The 12,965-nt window shown below is 48.1% G+C and overlaps 1 long non-coding RNA gene across 3 annotated transcripts in view; it reads right to left on the bottom strand.

The window, feature by feature from the left end:
- LOC110597949 (uncharacterized) overlaps nucleotides 1-12,965 on the bottom strand; it is a 51,958-nt gene that overhangs the window by 27,196 nt on the left and 11,797 nt on the right. For all 3 annotated transcript variants that reach the window (XR_013431703.1, XR_013431702.1, XR_013431704.1), the window contains exons 3-4: nucleotides 10,322-10,387; nucleotides 5,442-5,509 (exon numbers count right to left, since the gene is read on the bottom strand). This is a non-coding gene — a long non-coding RNA (uncharacterized LOC110597949). The remainder of the gene's footprint in view (nucleotides 1-5,441; nucleotides 5,510-10,321; nucleotides 10,388-12,965) is intronic.

Here is a 12,965-nt window from a genome sequence, read left to right as displayed (position 1 = left end):
GGGGACCTACAGTGGCAAGGCACAACTCTGCTCCCTCCTAGGAATCGCTCCCCACCACTCCTCAAGCACCCACGCAAAGATCTCGGCAGCCAGGAGGAAACCCACCCTGCTCTGCTGGCCAGACCTAGGTCCGCCCAGGTCGGAGAAGGCCAGGGGAAAGGGCCACAGTCGGGCACGCTTGCATGCGCGTGCAGGGGTGCTGTACATGGTGAGGAGGCTTGTGGATATAGAACGCTCACACCCGGCGTCCACTTGAGCTCCCGAAAAGGCGGGGGCACGCAGGTGAAAGGCGCCACTGCCCGCTGCCCACAGCAGCGGCCCCCCGAGGAAGCCCATCCCAAGTGTCACAAACAGGCCCTCGCGGAGGGTGGAGCCTGAGGTTCCCTCTGGACCTTTCCTGCCTGCCTTCCCACTTTGCGGGCAGAGGGGCAGAGGAGGGCCGCCCTCCCCATCACTGCTGCCCAGCTTTCTCCCCTCCCCTGTGGCCCACCTGGTACTGCACAGAACCAGGCCGGCACACAGGGGCTGGGCTCCCGGTGGTGACGCCCGGGCCAGGCTTCCTGGGGGCCCCTGGGTCTCTCCCGCAAGGTGACTGGAAGGGAGAAGTCCAACTAGCAGTCCCTGACCTGTGTGCTATGGCACAGGCCTGCGGTGGGCAGGGGAACGGGTGGGGAATCGCCTCTGGTGCCAATGGCGCTCCCTCTGTGGAACCTGCGGACATGAGCCCGCACTCGCCAAGCATCTCCCGCCGCCCTGTCACCCCTTGGACCCGGGTGGGCATTCCTGCATGGTGGTGGGCAGGAGGGCCTGCAGGCTGGCTCTCTGCCCCAAGGGGACCTATTTCCTTCCTGCCTGCTCAGGCTAACCCACCCAAACTCCAGGACCAACGGAGACCCCGTGGGGGACACCCTAATGCCTGCTGACCTGCCCGACACCCCCCCCCACACACACAGACACACACACACACACTCAGACCCCAGCTGACTTTCTGGAATCCCCTCCAGACCCATGTCTCTGATCCACTGGCCTGATCCCCTCAGCCACCAGGCCCCAAGGATGTAGGGGGTGGGAGGGGGCTTAGGGGGTGGGGTCGCCCGGGATGGCCTGGAGGTTGAGTGGCGGTTGGTGGTCTCAGGGTTTGAGGTTTGCGCCCTGGGGACGGCGGTGGCAGGGTCGAGGCTGAGGACCAGAGCCCCCCACACCCTCCCTCCCGAACCCAGAAAGGGCTGCCCGGCCCCCAGGCCGGCACCCCTGGGATTCGTGGGACCCCTCGGGAGAGGAGCAACCCGGATCCCTCACACAGGGAGCCGCCCCAGGACTCCTGATCCTGGGACTCCCGAGCGAGCGGCACCCGCCAGCCACAATGGCTGACCGCCTCCGCGGGCTGCCTGCCCTGGCGCTGGCGCTTGCGCAGTCCCCAGCGGCCACGGGGGCTCCTTCCTCCTGGCTTCTGCCTGGCCTCCAGAGCTGGAGGGACCTCCCAGGGAGGCCTTCCAAGCCCCTGCCCTGAGCCCAGTGTTCCTCGCTCCCCTTGATAGCCGGGGTCCCCGAGCGCCCCTTCCCCACCCGCCAGTTACCAAGATGGCACCCGCCATACTGGCGGGAAGGCAAACGGGTGCCTCTTGATGGCAGTGTTGCTCCACGAATGCCAACTGCCCTCGCTGCGGTCTGCTCCCTCCGCCCTTTGCTGAGTAAAAAACGCCAATCTGCTTCTGAGGGGAGGACAACATGGACTCTTAACATGGCGGCAGCGGCTCTGCCATCTTGTCCGCCCTGGGGAAGCCACATTTCCCGGGTCGGTCTCCATCCCACCTCCTGGGCTCCTGGGCTCCGGGGCTCTGACCCACAAGGCAGGGACCCGAGGGGATGCCCTCTGCCATGGCCTGTGGGAAAAGAAGGGAATGGATTCTCCCCCCCCCCCACACACACACACCATAGCCAGTAGCCCTGACCCGCTGCAGTGGCCACACCTTCTGGCCTGGCATGCACAGCTTGGGAGAGTCCTCCAGGAAAGGCTGGGCTGAGGGCACTCTGTTTCTGCCCAGGGCAACGCCTGCCCTGTGGTGGGAGGCTGTAGGGAAGAATTGTGACTGGGACACTCACAGGGCACACTTGGGGAACGCTTCCACCCTTGGCTCAAGGATAGACCAACAACCAGAGTAGCCAAGTGTGGGCTGAAACTGTGCACCCCGACCCATTTGCTCAAGTAGTCCCTCACCCAATCCTCATACCTGACAACACACACACATACACACACAGACACACACAATTTTCCTTGCCACAGGGCCTGGTCTCAGTGGGGGTTCATCCCCAACTCCCACCAGGTTTGCCCTGATGGACACCTAAAGGCCTCTTGGTTGGACACCCTGATCCCTGCGGTGGACAGTGGAAGCAGAATCCGACTCTGCGATGTCTTACCACTACCATCAACAGCCCAATTTCTCCATGTGCAGCTATGGCTGCCCCATCAAGGAGAAAACAAGAGTAAAAACACATCCCAACCTGTGGCTTTTCAGAGTGTCCTGAGAGGACCCTCAGCGCTCCAGATTTGCACCAACCTCTGGTTGTGGGACCATCCACAGGGCCAATGCGCCATTCTGCTCCCTCCTAGGAATCACTCCCTACCCACCCCCCCCAATAGATCTTGGCAGCCAGGGAGAAAGTCATCTGGGTGGCCAACAACTTGCTATGACACAAGGGGGGCGCTGTCCAAGATGACCATGCCTGTCCCTGTAGAATGGAGGGACTTGGTGCATGGGACATCCACTTGAGCTCCTGAAAGGGGGCGCCTAGGTGGAAGGAAACAGTGCCCACCACCCACTGCAGTGGGCCCCCAAGGAAGCCCATCCAGACTCATGCTGTATGCCACAAATGGAGCCCTGGTGGCGGGGATGGCCGAGTTTCGTTGGACATTTCCTGCCTGCCTTTCCACTTTGCAGGCCCAGGGTCACAGGATAACCACTCTCCCCATCATTGCTGCCCACTTTTCTGCTTTGGTACACCACCGGCCACACCTCTTTGCCGCTCTAATATCCTTGACCCCTGGTGGGCATTCCAGGGTGTTGGCAGGTGGGAGAGACAGCCTGCAGGCCAGCTCCCTGACCCTGGGGTGCCCATTTCCTTCCTGTCTGCTCAGGGTAACCCACCCAAATTCCATGACCATCGGAGATCCCAGGGGACACCCTAATGCCATTACCTCTCCCAACCCCCCACCAGTACCACACACCTCCACTGAGACCCCAGCAGACTTTCTCCAACCCCATGGGATAGAGGCACTCACCTCAGAGCCACTAGCCTTATCCATTCAGCCACCAGGCCCCCGGGATGTAAGGGGTGGGAGGGGGCTTAGGGGGTTGGGTCGCTAGGGATGGGCCAGTGGGGTCCCTGGGGATGGCCCGGAGCCTGGGTGGCAGTCGGTTATCCTGGGGTTTGCGGTTTGAGTGGGGGTTGCCCGGCTGGTCCGAGGACCCTATCCACCCTCCCCACTGCTTGAAAGTACATGTTCCCTTCCTAAGTCAGAAACAGATAAGGGGCATCCTGCACTGGTCACCAGGCAAGTACCCCTGGGATCCCTTAGACTCCTCAGGAAGGGAGTAATCTGAATCCCTCACATAGGGAGCTGCCTTGGGACTCCTGAGCCTGGGCCTCCTGTGTGGCACCTGCAAGCCACAATCAATGACCGCCTCTGTGGGCTGCCTCCTGTGGCACTTGCATAGCCCCTGGAGGCGACAAGGCACCTTCCTCCTGGCTTCTGCCTTGCCTCCAGAGCTGGAGGGACCTCTCAAGGAGGTCTTCTCTTCCCTTGCTCTTAGCCCAGTATATGCTCCCCTTGTAGTTGCGGTCCTGATTGTCCTTTCCCCACCTGCCAGTGCCAAGATGGCACCCGCCATACTGGCGGGAAGGCAAATGAATTCCTCTTGATGGCAGTGTTGCTCCACGAATGCCAACTGCACTCCCTCCACCCTTCGCTGAGTACAAAATGCTAACTGGTGTCCAAGGGTGTTGAGAGCCACAGCCAAAGGGGCCCCAGCAAACTTCCAGCTGGCAGTCTGAAGGGCAGGGAAACAGCCCAATGAACATCACCGCAGCTTTCCTCACAGAAATCCCAGGTAGTGCATTAGGGTTGAGCCTCCCTGGCTCCACCTTCTGGCTCTTGCTTCTTGGAAGGGCACATAATTTATGCATAAGCCAGAGTCTGCCCACCCAAATACATTGTGACTAGAATCTTCCATTATTCAGTTGGTTCTATTTGCTTTAGCATCTTTGTCATCCTATAGTCCCATTGGGCATGTAAACAGTGTTCTCACATGCTTTTCTTTTCCCTTTGCTCTGTCATTTTCATACTAGTGTGGGTCAGAGTCATGTTCTACACCAAGAGCACTATTCTTTTTGATATTTGACCATTAGTCAATCATTCCACAACCTATATCAAAATTTATGTAGTGTAAAATACTTGTGTCCATGTGATTTTAAGGGTTTTTTTGGTTGTTATTTTTTCTTGAAAGGGAATGATATCAAGATATTACAGCTCTTTCAAATTACTTTGTATATCATAAGAAAGTGAAGGCTGGGTGTGCTGAGGACACCTTTGATTTCAGGTACTGTGAAGGCTTAGGCAGGAAGATTGAAAATTTATGGCTGATGTGGGTAAGTTACTAAGACCTTGTCTCCAAATTTAAAATTTTCAAAAAGGCGGGGGCTGTAGCTTAATGATAAAGTACTTCGGGACATATTCCCATCAAATAAGTAAATAAATAAATAAACATAATAATTATAATAAAAATAAAAATAATTAAGGTAGAGTGAGAGAGCTATAGTGAGAAGGCATGGAGACATTGATTTCATCTGATAGGCATGTGCACGTATCCTTTAGCACAAGCTCACTGTTCATATTCAACATTGTCCTCCCATTTTCACTGGCTTTATGAAGGGTCAGAGTATAGGGAGCTTGGAGTAAATATCAATAAGGAGGAAAAGAGAAACAAGCAGAGTTGGGAGAGGTGCTGTACTCAACAGCAGTAATGCAACAATTGGAACAACATGATTCTCCTCCCTGGTCTGTCACAGTGAATCTGCAAAGGTCCACTCTGTGGTAGATATTCTCATGGGGATCCAGGCCCAATTCTTTGACATTCTCTCCTGCACAATAATATGCTGATCTCACATTCTTTGGACTGATCTCAATAAACTTAGGTAGTCACACATTGCCTAGATTATCATCCATGTGACTCCAAATTTGATTCCCTCCATTTGGACCTCACTAAAGGGCCTTTTCTAGCACACATATTAGAATGTACAGAATTAGATTCCATTGTCCCCATTAATGGAATCCACATACTTTATCAATCTGTCCTTCTTCAGGGGAACTGAACCACTGATGTTTTCATATGATCAAATAGACTCCTTTTGCAAAATAAAGGAAGAAATCAAAGAGCACTCACCCATAATGTCAGCATCTGAAGATGACCTGTATCCCAGTGGATTCCTTTCTCTCCCTGTACTGTTTACCCTGGAAGAGACATTGTATAATTCACCAAAGTATTAGGGAAACTGAGTTTGTTGTGGGCATATTTGGGGGCTTCGTGACATCATTCCAAATAGCATATTTATATTTTCATTTATTTATTTAGGTGTTGGTCATCACACTCAGGACCTTGTACATGTTAAACACATGCTCTACCACTGAACTGAAAATCCAGAAGTGTCTCTTTTTAATTATTTTTTATTAAGATACAATTTTTTAATTTTTTTAACATTTATTTTTTAGTTGTAACTGGATATAATATCTTTATTTTATTTATTTATTTTTAGGTGGTGCTGAGGATGGAACCCAGGGCCTTGCACGTGCTAGGTGAGTGCTGAACCTCTGAGCCACAATCCCAGCCCCAAGACATAATATTTGTGTGTGTTTATAGGATTCAGTAAAATAATTCAACAAGTATGTAATGTGTAATGATCAAAGTCAGGTCTTGACCTTTCTTGATTCTGAGTTCACTGTACAAGCTTTGGCCTGAGACCTAGAGAGCTGGAGTGAATGGAAACCAAGAGCTGTTCCTGCTTATTGCCTGTTCCTGCTCCTGGGGGGATGTGGCCAAGAATGGAGATTTCTCTGAAGACAATGGGCCAGGTGGTGGCTGCAATTGAGTATTGGAACCTGGAATGCTAAGAAGAGGCCTTGCTGGAGTCCAGTAACTCAGGGAGATGTCCCTGGAGCTTGTGAATGAACATGAGACAACATGTCCAAAGCCCTATAACTGGACTCCTTGGCAGAGTCTTCTGCTAATGCTACTCACAGGGGAGCCCCTTCAAAGGAGTCATGATCAAATAAAGTTCTGATCCCTGTTCTATCCAGGACCCTGACTTTTGCCACCATCCTATTGCTCCCCAGGAAGCTACCTCAGGGAAGTAAGTCTGAGATTACTACAGAAGATCCTCTTGATGGCAATATTGCACCACAAATGACAACATGCCCTCCATGTCCTCTCCTATATCTTTTTCCTGTAACATTTTCCACTAAAAATAAACAAACAAATAAAGCAAGCAAGCCAACCAGTGTTCATTTTGGCTAAAAACTAAATGGCATTTACCAGATCTCTCATCTGGCCTTCCATGCTGCAAGCCTCTTCCCTGGATGGTAGTCTTAGGTTTCCTCCACTGGATCACAAATGTCCATTAAGTTAACTTAAGAATGCACCTAAACACATCCAACCACATTTCTTTAGCATGGAGGTTGATTCAGACCACAGGAAAGTCCTTGATTCTGGACACAGAGGTGGAATCAAACCTACCTACCACCTGTAGGGACCCTTCTGACTTGGGCATTTTCACAAATTGCTCCAAGTTTAGCTGGACCATAATATCACTTACTTATATGGAGCCACCAGGTTTTCCTCCTGTCCTAAGGACTCTTAACATGTTAATATCAATGAGAGTAGCCTTCTCAGATGCCTATAGTTAAGCTAAGGCTTCATTCCTGCTGTCTTCTTACCTGATGTGTCCCTTATCCATTTCTGCTGCATTACAATGGTCTACTCCTTCACAGGGTTGCTCTTGAATGCTTAACTAGGCCTTGCTTGGCTCCATGAGGAAAGAAGAGAAGCAATGGCTCAAGAATAAGCAGGGAAACTCAGAGACTCATCCCATCTTAAGCTATGAGTCAATGTCCCTGTGAAAGTAACAATACTACCCAAGACACTGGACCACAGGATACCCACAAGCCAGCCAAGACAATTGAGGAATAGTGAACATAATATTCAGACTTAAAAATCAAGACAATCTGAGGTAGCAATGCATAAGAGATAAATCTATTCCTTTTAGTGTTACCATACAGATTTATATTCCCCATGGAGAGCTTGAGAAGAAAGTATACAATGTTACCTAGCAACAGAGTAAACTCTATTTCTCAGACTAGGTTTTCTTTTGGATCTGCATTGGTGTGTTTTTCAGCTACAAAGAACAGAGGGAAAGGCGTGAAACAAGGGTGACTGGCATTTCTAGAGCAACACTGCCATCAAGTGGAAGCTTTTAGCATGTTGCTTCCACCTCCTCCTCAAGTGTTCAGCAAAGGTAGATTGGGGCATTAAGCAAAGGTAGATTGGGGCATTCAGAGAATTCTGGGACAGGCTCTTGCTTCTACACCACTTACCTCAGAGTCAGTATAGAAGCCACAGAGGTAGGCCTGCTCCCCAAGGACTGCGGGGTGACCAAGGCCTATCAGGCTCAGGAAGTGATAAAGGCCAGGCCTTGGTGGCTGCAATGTTTAACAACCATGGGACAAAACTACTTCAGGGCATTTGACTCTTTGATCCCTGGGCTTATAGCAGGAGCAAGGTTAACCAGTATGAGCCCTGTCCTAGGGTTATCAGAGCAGCAGGGAACCTGGAGTCCAACATCCAGACAAGGAAAAGAAAAGCAGGGGTGGCCACCCTGTCAGGGGTAGCCTATTGTGGAGAGAATAAAGACTTCCTGATTACTGAGTACTAGTTTGAGACAAAGAAGAATAAGGCAGGGCTGGGGATATGGCTCAAGCGGTAGAGCGTTCGCCTGGCATGTGTGCGGCCCAGGTTCCATCCTTAGCACCACATACAAATAAAGATGTTGTGTCTGCTGAAAACTAAAAAATAAATATTAATAAATTCTCTCTCTCTCTCTCTAAAAAAAAAAAGAAGAAGAATAAGGCAGATTCATTATAATTCAAGTTTTGTCTGCTTGTTCTTATTCCCTTCAAAGAAAGTCTGGGTCAGACTCCAAGGGATGCCATTCTGCACCTCTGCCACAGAGGAGAAAGGGCTCCCTACCAAGTCACCCTAAGAATGAGCCTAAATATATCCAAGCACAGCTTTATCTGTACCACTGGAGGTTGGGTGAGACCATAGTACCAACTTCAAGAAAAGATGAGTCTCCAAGAATGAGCCCAAGTAGCTAACTGGGCCTAATGTTCAAAATGGAGCCTGGTAGCCATTTGTTGACTGTGGAGTCACATAGTACTTTGTGTTTCTACAAGGACCATTAGCTAAACATGTGGCCTTTGCCTGGCCATGTTCCCATACCACTTGCAAAGATAAATAGCCTCTGGACCTGACCAATGAACTATATCTGCATTTATAGTAATATGTAAATGTTAACCAATCAGGAATGGGTTTAGTTACTTACCTATTTACATAAAACAAACCAATCAGGATTTAGCATAATTTCATCCTTTGTGTGCATAAGCCAACTAGAGTATCTACCTGGTTATTATATAGGTGGAACTTCATCTATATAAGCTAGCCACTTTGCTTTATTATCTAAGGCTGCCTCTCCCCATTTACAAACTGTTTTCTGTTAAAAATGTAAAATAAAATGTCTCTTTTTATTTTTTATCTTAAGCATTTTCCCTAGTGAGTTTTTGTTGATAGTAAGTTTAATAACTTGATGCTGGGTATAAAGTTAGAACCAAGCTACCAACTGTCTCCCAAGGAACCTTCTGAATTGGGCATTCTCAGGAGTCACTGAAAGGCCTGCTCGACTATGAGGTCTCAGGCAGTCAGAAACGAAGGGCAGAGTGCCAGAGATATCAGGAATGGTGTAAAAGCAGATGAGAAACTGCCATTCCAAGAAAATGGGAGCACATGGCTCCTCTCCCATTGCTGTCTCCTGGTTTTCAAATACTATTGGTCCCACACTTAAGACCAGTCAGAAGAGAAGCCAGGGAGCACACTAGAGTCATGGGTCCTTGCATCTGACCCAGGTTCAATCAGTCATCTTCCATCAGAAGGCCTATAGTAGAAAACATGTAAGATGTATTGTGCTTCTGAGGACTCTAGTGTTTTAAAATGAAGTGATACATCAAAACATTACACTTCTTGGCCAGGTATGGTGGTGCACCCCTGTAATCCCAGTGGCTTGGGAGGCTGAGACAGGAGAATCACAAGTTCAAAGCCAGCCTCAGCAATAGCGAGGCAACTCAATAAGACCCTGTCTCTAAATAAATACAAAATTGGGCGGTGGATGAGGCTCAAGGGCCATGTGTCCCTGAGTTTAGTCCCCAGTACTTCCCCGACCACAAAAATAAATAAATAAATAAATAAATAAATAAATAAATAAAACACTACTCTTCTCTAAGTTCCCTGGCACATCAGAGATAGATTAAGGGCCATGGAAGAGATTAGCCTTAGGCTGTACAAGTGAATGAATATTCCGATCTTCAGTAAAGCATCCTCGTAAAAATCTAGCAAGAGAAAGCTTCCCATCCTGACTGATCTGGTGGAGGGCCACAGTACAGAGAGCTGTATCAAACAGAGATCACAATATGATAGATGGCATAGGCATTGTGGGAAGGGAGCTACAGTTAATGTCAGAAAGGCAAAGGCCCAAAAGATCTGGCTCTCCTCCTGGGATGTCTGTTCTTTGTTTCTTGGGTATGCAGGGCCCAGTCTTCTCTTTCCCAGGTTCAAGTAGGGAGCTCAAGTGTTCTTTCAGTAGTACATGGCCCCACTGGACCCAGGCACAAACCTTTTCCTCTCCTCACTACACTGTAGAACACATGTCTTAAGTTTCAGGGACTGATTCCAATCCCTTTAGGTGGACACGAATTCCCTGGATAATCATCCATGTGTCTCCTACTTTGGGTCTCACCACAGGGACCTCACTCAAGGGTCTTTTTAAATTAAACATGGCTGAAAATTCTGGAAGACAATACTATTGCCCCTATGCCAGAAATCTACCTACCCTGGCAGTGTCTCCTTGCCAAGGAGCACTGACATACCATAATAATTACAGTTTTTGTAGGATAAAATTGACAATTTTTTAAAGCAGAAGGAAGAGAACAAAGATAACTCACCATAATACCAGCACCCAGCAGTGATCCAGGATCACAGTGGCCCTTTCTCTCTGTGTGCTATTCAACCTGCAACAAGACACCAGATTGTTCTTCACTTCATTTGGGAACACTAAAGTGATGATCAAAAGGTGGCATGGTACATCCCATCCAGACAACCTAGAAAGTGTTTTCAGGCTACCATGTTGGTTTTGGGGTCAATTGTGATTTTTGAGGAAAGCATAGCAAGAAATCAAATCTATTCAACTTTGGGAATTTGTATGGATGCAACTTGGGGTTGTTTTTGAAAAAGATGCAGCACAAATAAAATAGTACTTTGTAGAGCCAGATGATACACTGTCCTATGATCTCATTTCTGTTGGGAACCAAAGCCATCTCCTTGGGTATATCCTTAGAGAGCTTCACTCCTCATCTCTGTATTTATATGATTACAGTTGACTAGCTATAAGAATATTATCACAAGCCTGTTTCCTCCACCACCCTAAAATGGAGAACCAGCCCTCTGACTGACCAGCAATTTATCTGGCTCAAGTGTAGATGAAGGAAACCAGATATCTCCATTCTGGGTGCACAGAGATCTGCTGTACTGACTTTCTATGTAAGGGTGAACATGCAAGGATTGGCTATGTCTCATTCTACCAGGCCACTCATTTGTAGTTGGACAAGGACACTGTGACCATTGCACACACACTTTGTACACAATCTCACAACTAGTTGTATTTCTAAAAAAACAGAGGAGGGAAAGTTGCATGTGATGGTGCACACTTGTAATTCCAGCAACTCAACAGGTTGAGGCAGGAGGATCACAAGTTCAAAGCCAGCCTCAGCAAACTAGTGAGACCCTATCTGAACATAAAAAATTAGAGAGAGAAGAAAAAGAGAAATTTAATGTCTAGAGAATTGGGACACCATAAATACACAATGTTCCCAACCCCAGGAAAAGACATGGGCACCTTGTGCAGTTGTTGGTGGGGAAATGGAAAGGATCAGTAGGATGCTGCACAGATATGTAACAGCCAGGAGACAATTATTTTATGAAAACACTGAAATATAACATTCTATTTGTGAGCTTTGTGGGATCAAAGAGAAGGGCAAAAGTAGATTTACCTCTTTATTTGTTTATGAAAAATTATATCTGGTCTCATAATATGCAGGAGGGCTGGGAGATAAAGAGACAACATGAGAACAGTAACACTACAATGTTATGGGCTATCACTTTCATTGGGAGCAATCTCTATCCATAGTGGCATCTCTAAAGTGGTTGTAGGAGAAAAGAAATGAGAATATGCACACACACACACACACACACACACACACACGAAGGTAAGTGTGTATGTATACATTTGTGTATGCATTCATGTATGAAGGACCAAATACTGGGGTGTGTAAGTGGAGAACACAATAGGTTGCACATAGAGCTTCTTAGAATGGGCAGAAGAGAGGCTTTGAGGGAAAAATGAAGGGAAAGTTCAGGTTTTTTCATCCTACCTCAAGCAACCATTGGACCCAAGATGACCTATCAAACCCTTGAAATAACTGCAATTGTACCCCGCAAAATGGCTCTTTTAACATATTTGGATTTAAATCCCCAAGGAGGCTAGGTATGGTGGCATATGACTGTAATCCCAGAAACAGTAGGATCACTGGTTCAAAGCCAGCCTCATCAACCTCGAGGCACCAAGCAACTCAGTGAGACCCTGTCTCTAAATAAAATACAAAATAGGGCTGGGGATGTGGCTCAGTGGTCAAATGTCCCTGGGTTCAATCCCTAGTAACCCCCCCAAACCCCCAAGGAGATGATGTAGTGATTTATATATAGATCCACTTATTCCTTCAGATATTTCTTCATAGACATTTTTGCTTCCCTCAGAGAGTCTGAGAGGAAAGGACACTACCTCTTCCAGTACCCCAACAACTTAAGAGGCAATTCTAGGGCTTGGATGGCTTTTGGGCCTGCCTTTATCTTTTTTTCATCTGCAAAGGGTGGAGTGAGAAGAGCAGAAAGCTAGGGTGGTTGGCATTTTTGAAGCAATAGTGCCATCAAGTGGAAACTTTATGAGCACAGTTTCCAAGAACTTTGTTTCCAGAAGAAAAGTTTTCTGATATGAGAAAGCGTAGGTTTGATGTATGCAGGGAATTCAGGGACTGGCCCCAACCAACTCACTGAGTAACTTCAGAGTCACCATGAAAGCCATGAAGTCACACTGACCCACCAAAGAATTCTCAGCAGTTGGGCTTGCCAGGCTCTGGAGGAGGTGGGGTGACAGGTCTAGGTGGCTGCCATGTTTGGCAATGAGAAACAAGGCTACTACAGGGCATTTGGCTCCTTGATCCTTGTCCTTGGTATAGAATAGAAGTCAGTCAGCAGGGCTGTGCTCTGGAGTCTCAGTATCTTGGGAAACCTGGGACTCAATTTTGCATCTAATAGAAGCAGGTCTAGCCAAGTAAAGGGGAAGCAAGAATGTCCACCTCATCAGGGGCATCCTCTTATAGAAAAGATGGAAACTATTGTTATAATTATAGAGTACAAGACTTAAAAAAACAAGAGTAGAGCAGGTGTATTACAGTTCAAGTTTCCTCTGCTTTAATCTAATTCAGGTCAAAGACAATCTGGGTTACACATCTTAATCATTCCACACATCTTTTC

The sequence above is a fragment of the Ictidomys tridecemlineatus genome, chromosome X (assembly GCF_052094955.1).
Source record: "Ictidomys tridecemlineatus isolate mIctTri1 chromosome X, mIctTri1.hap1, whole genome shotgun sequence".
NCBI classification, from domain to species: Eukaryota; Metazoa; Chordata; class Mammalia; order Rodentia; family Sciuridae; genus Ictidomys; species Ictidomys tridecemlineatus.
This window is presented reverse-complemented; position numbering and strand designations above follow the sequence as displayed.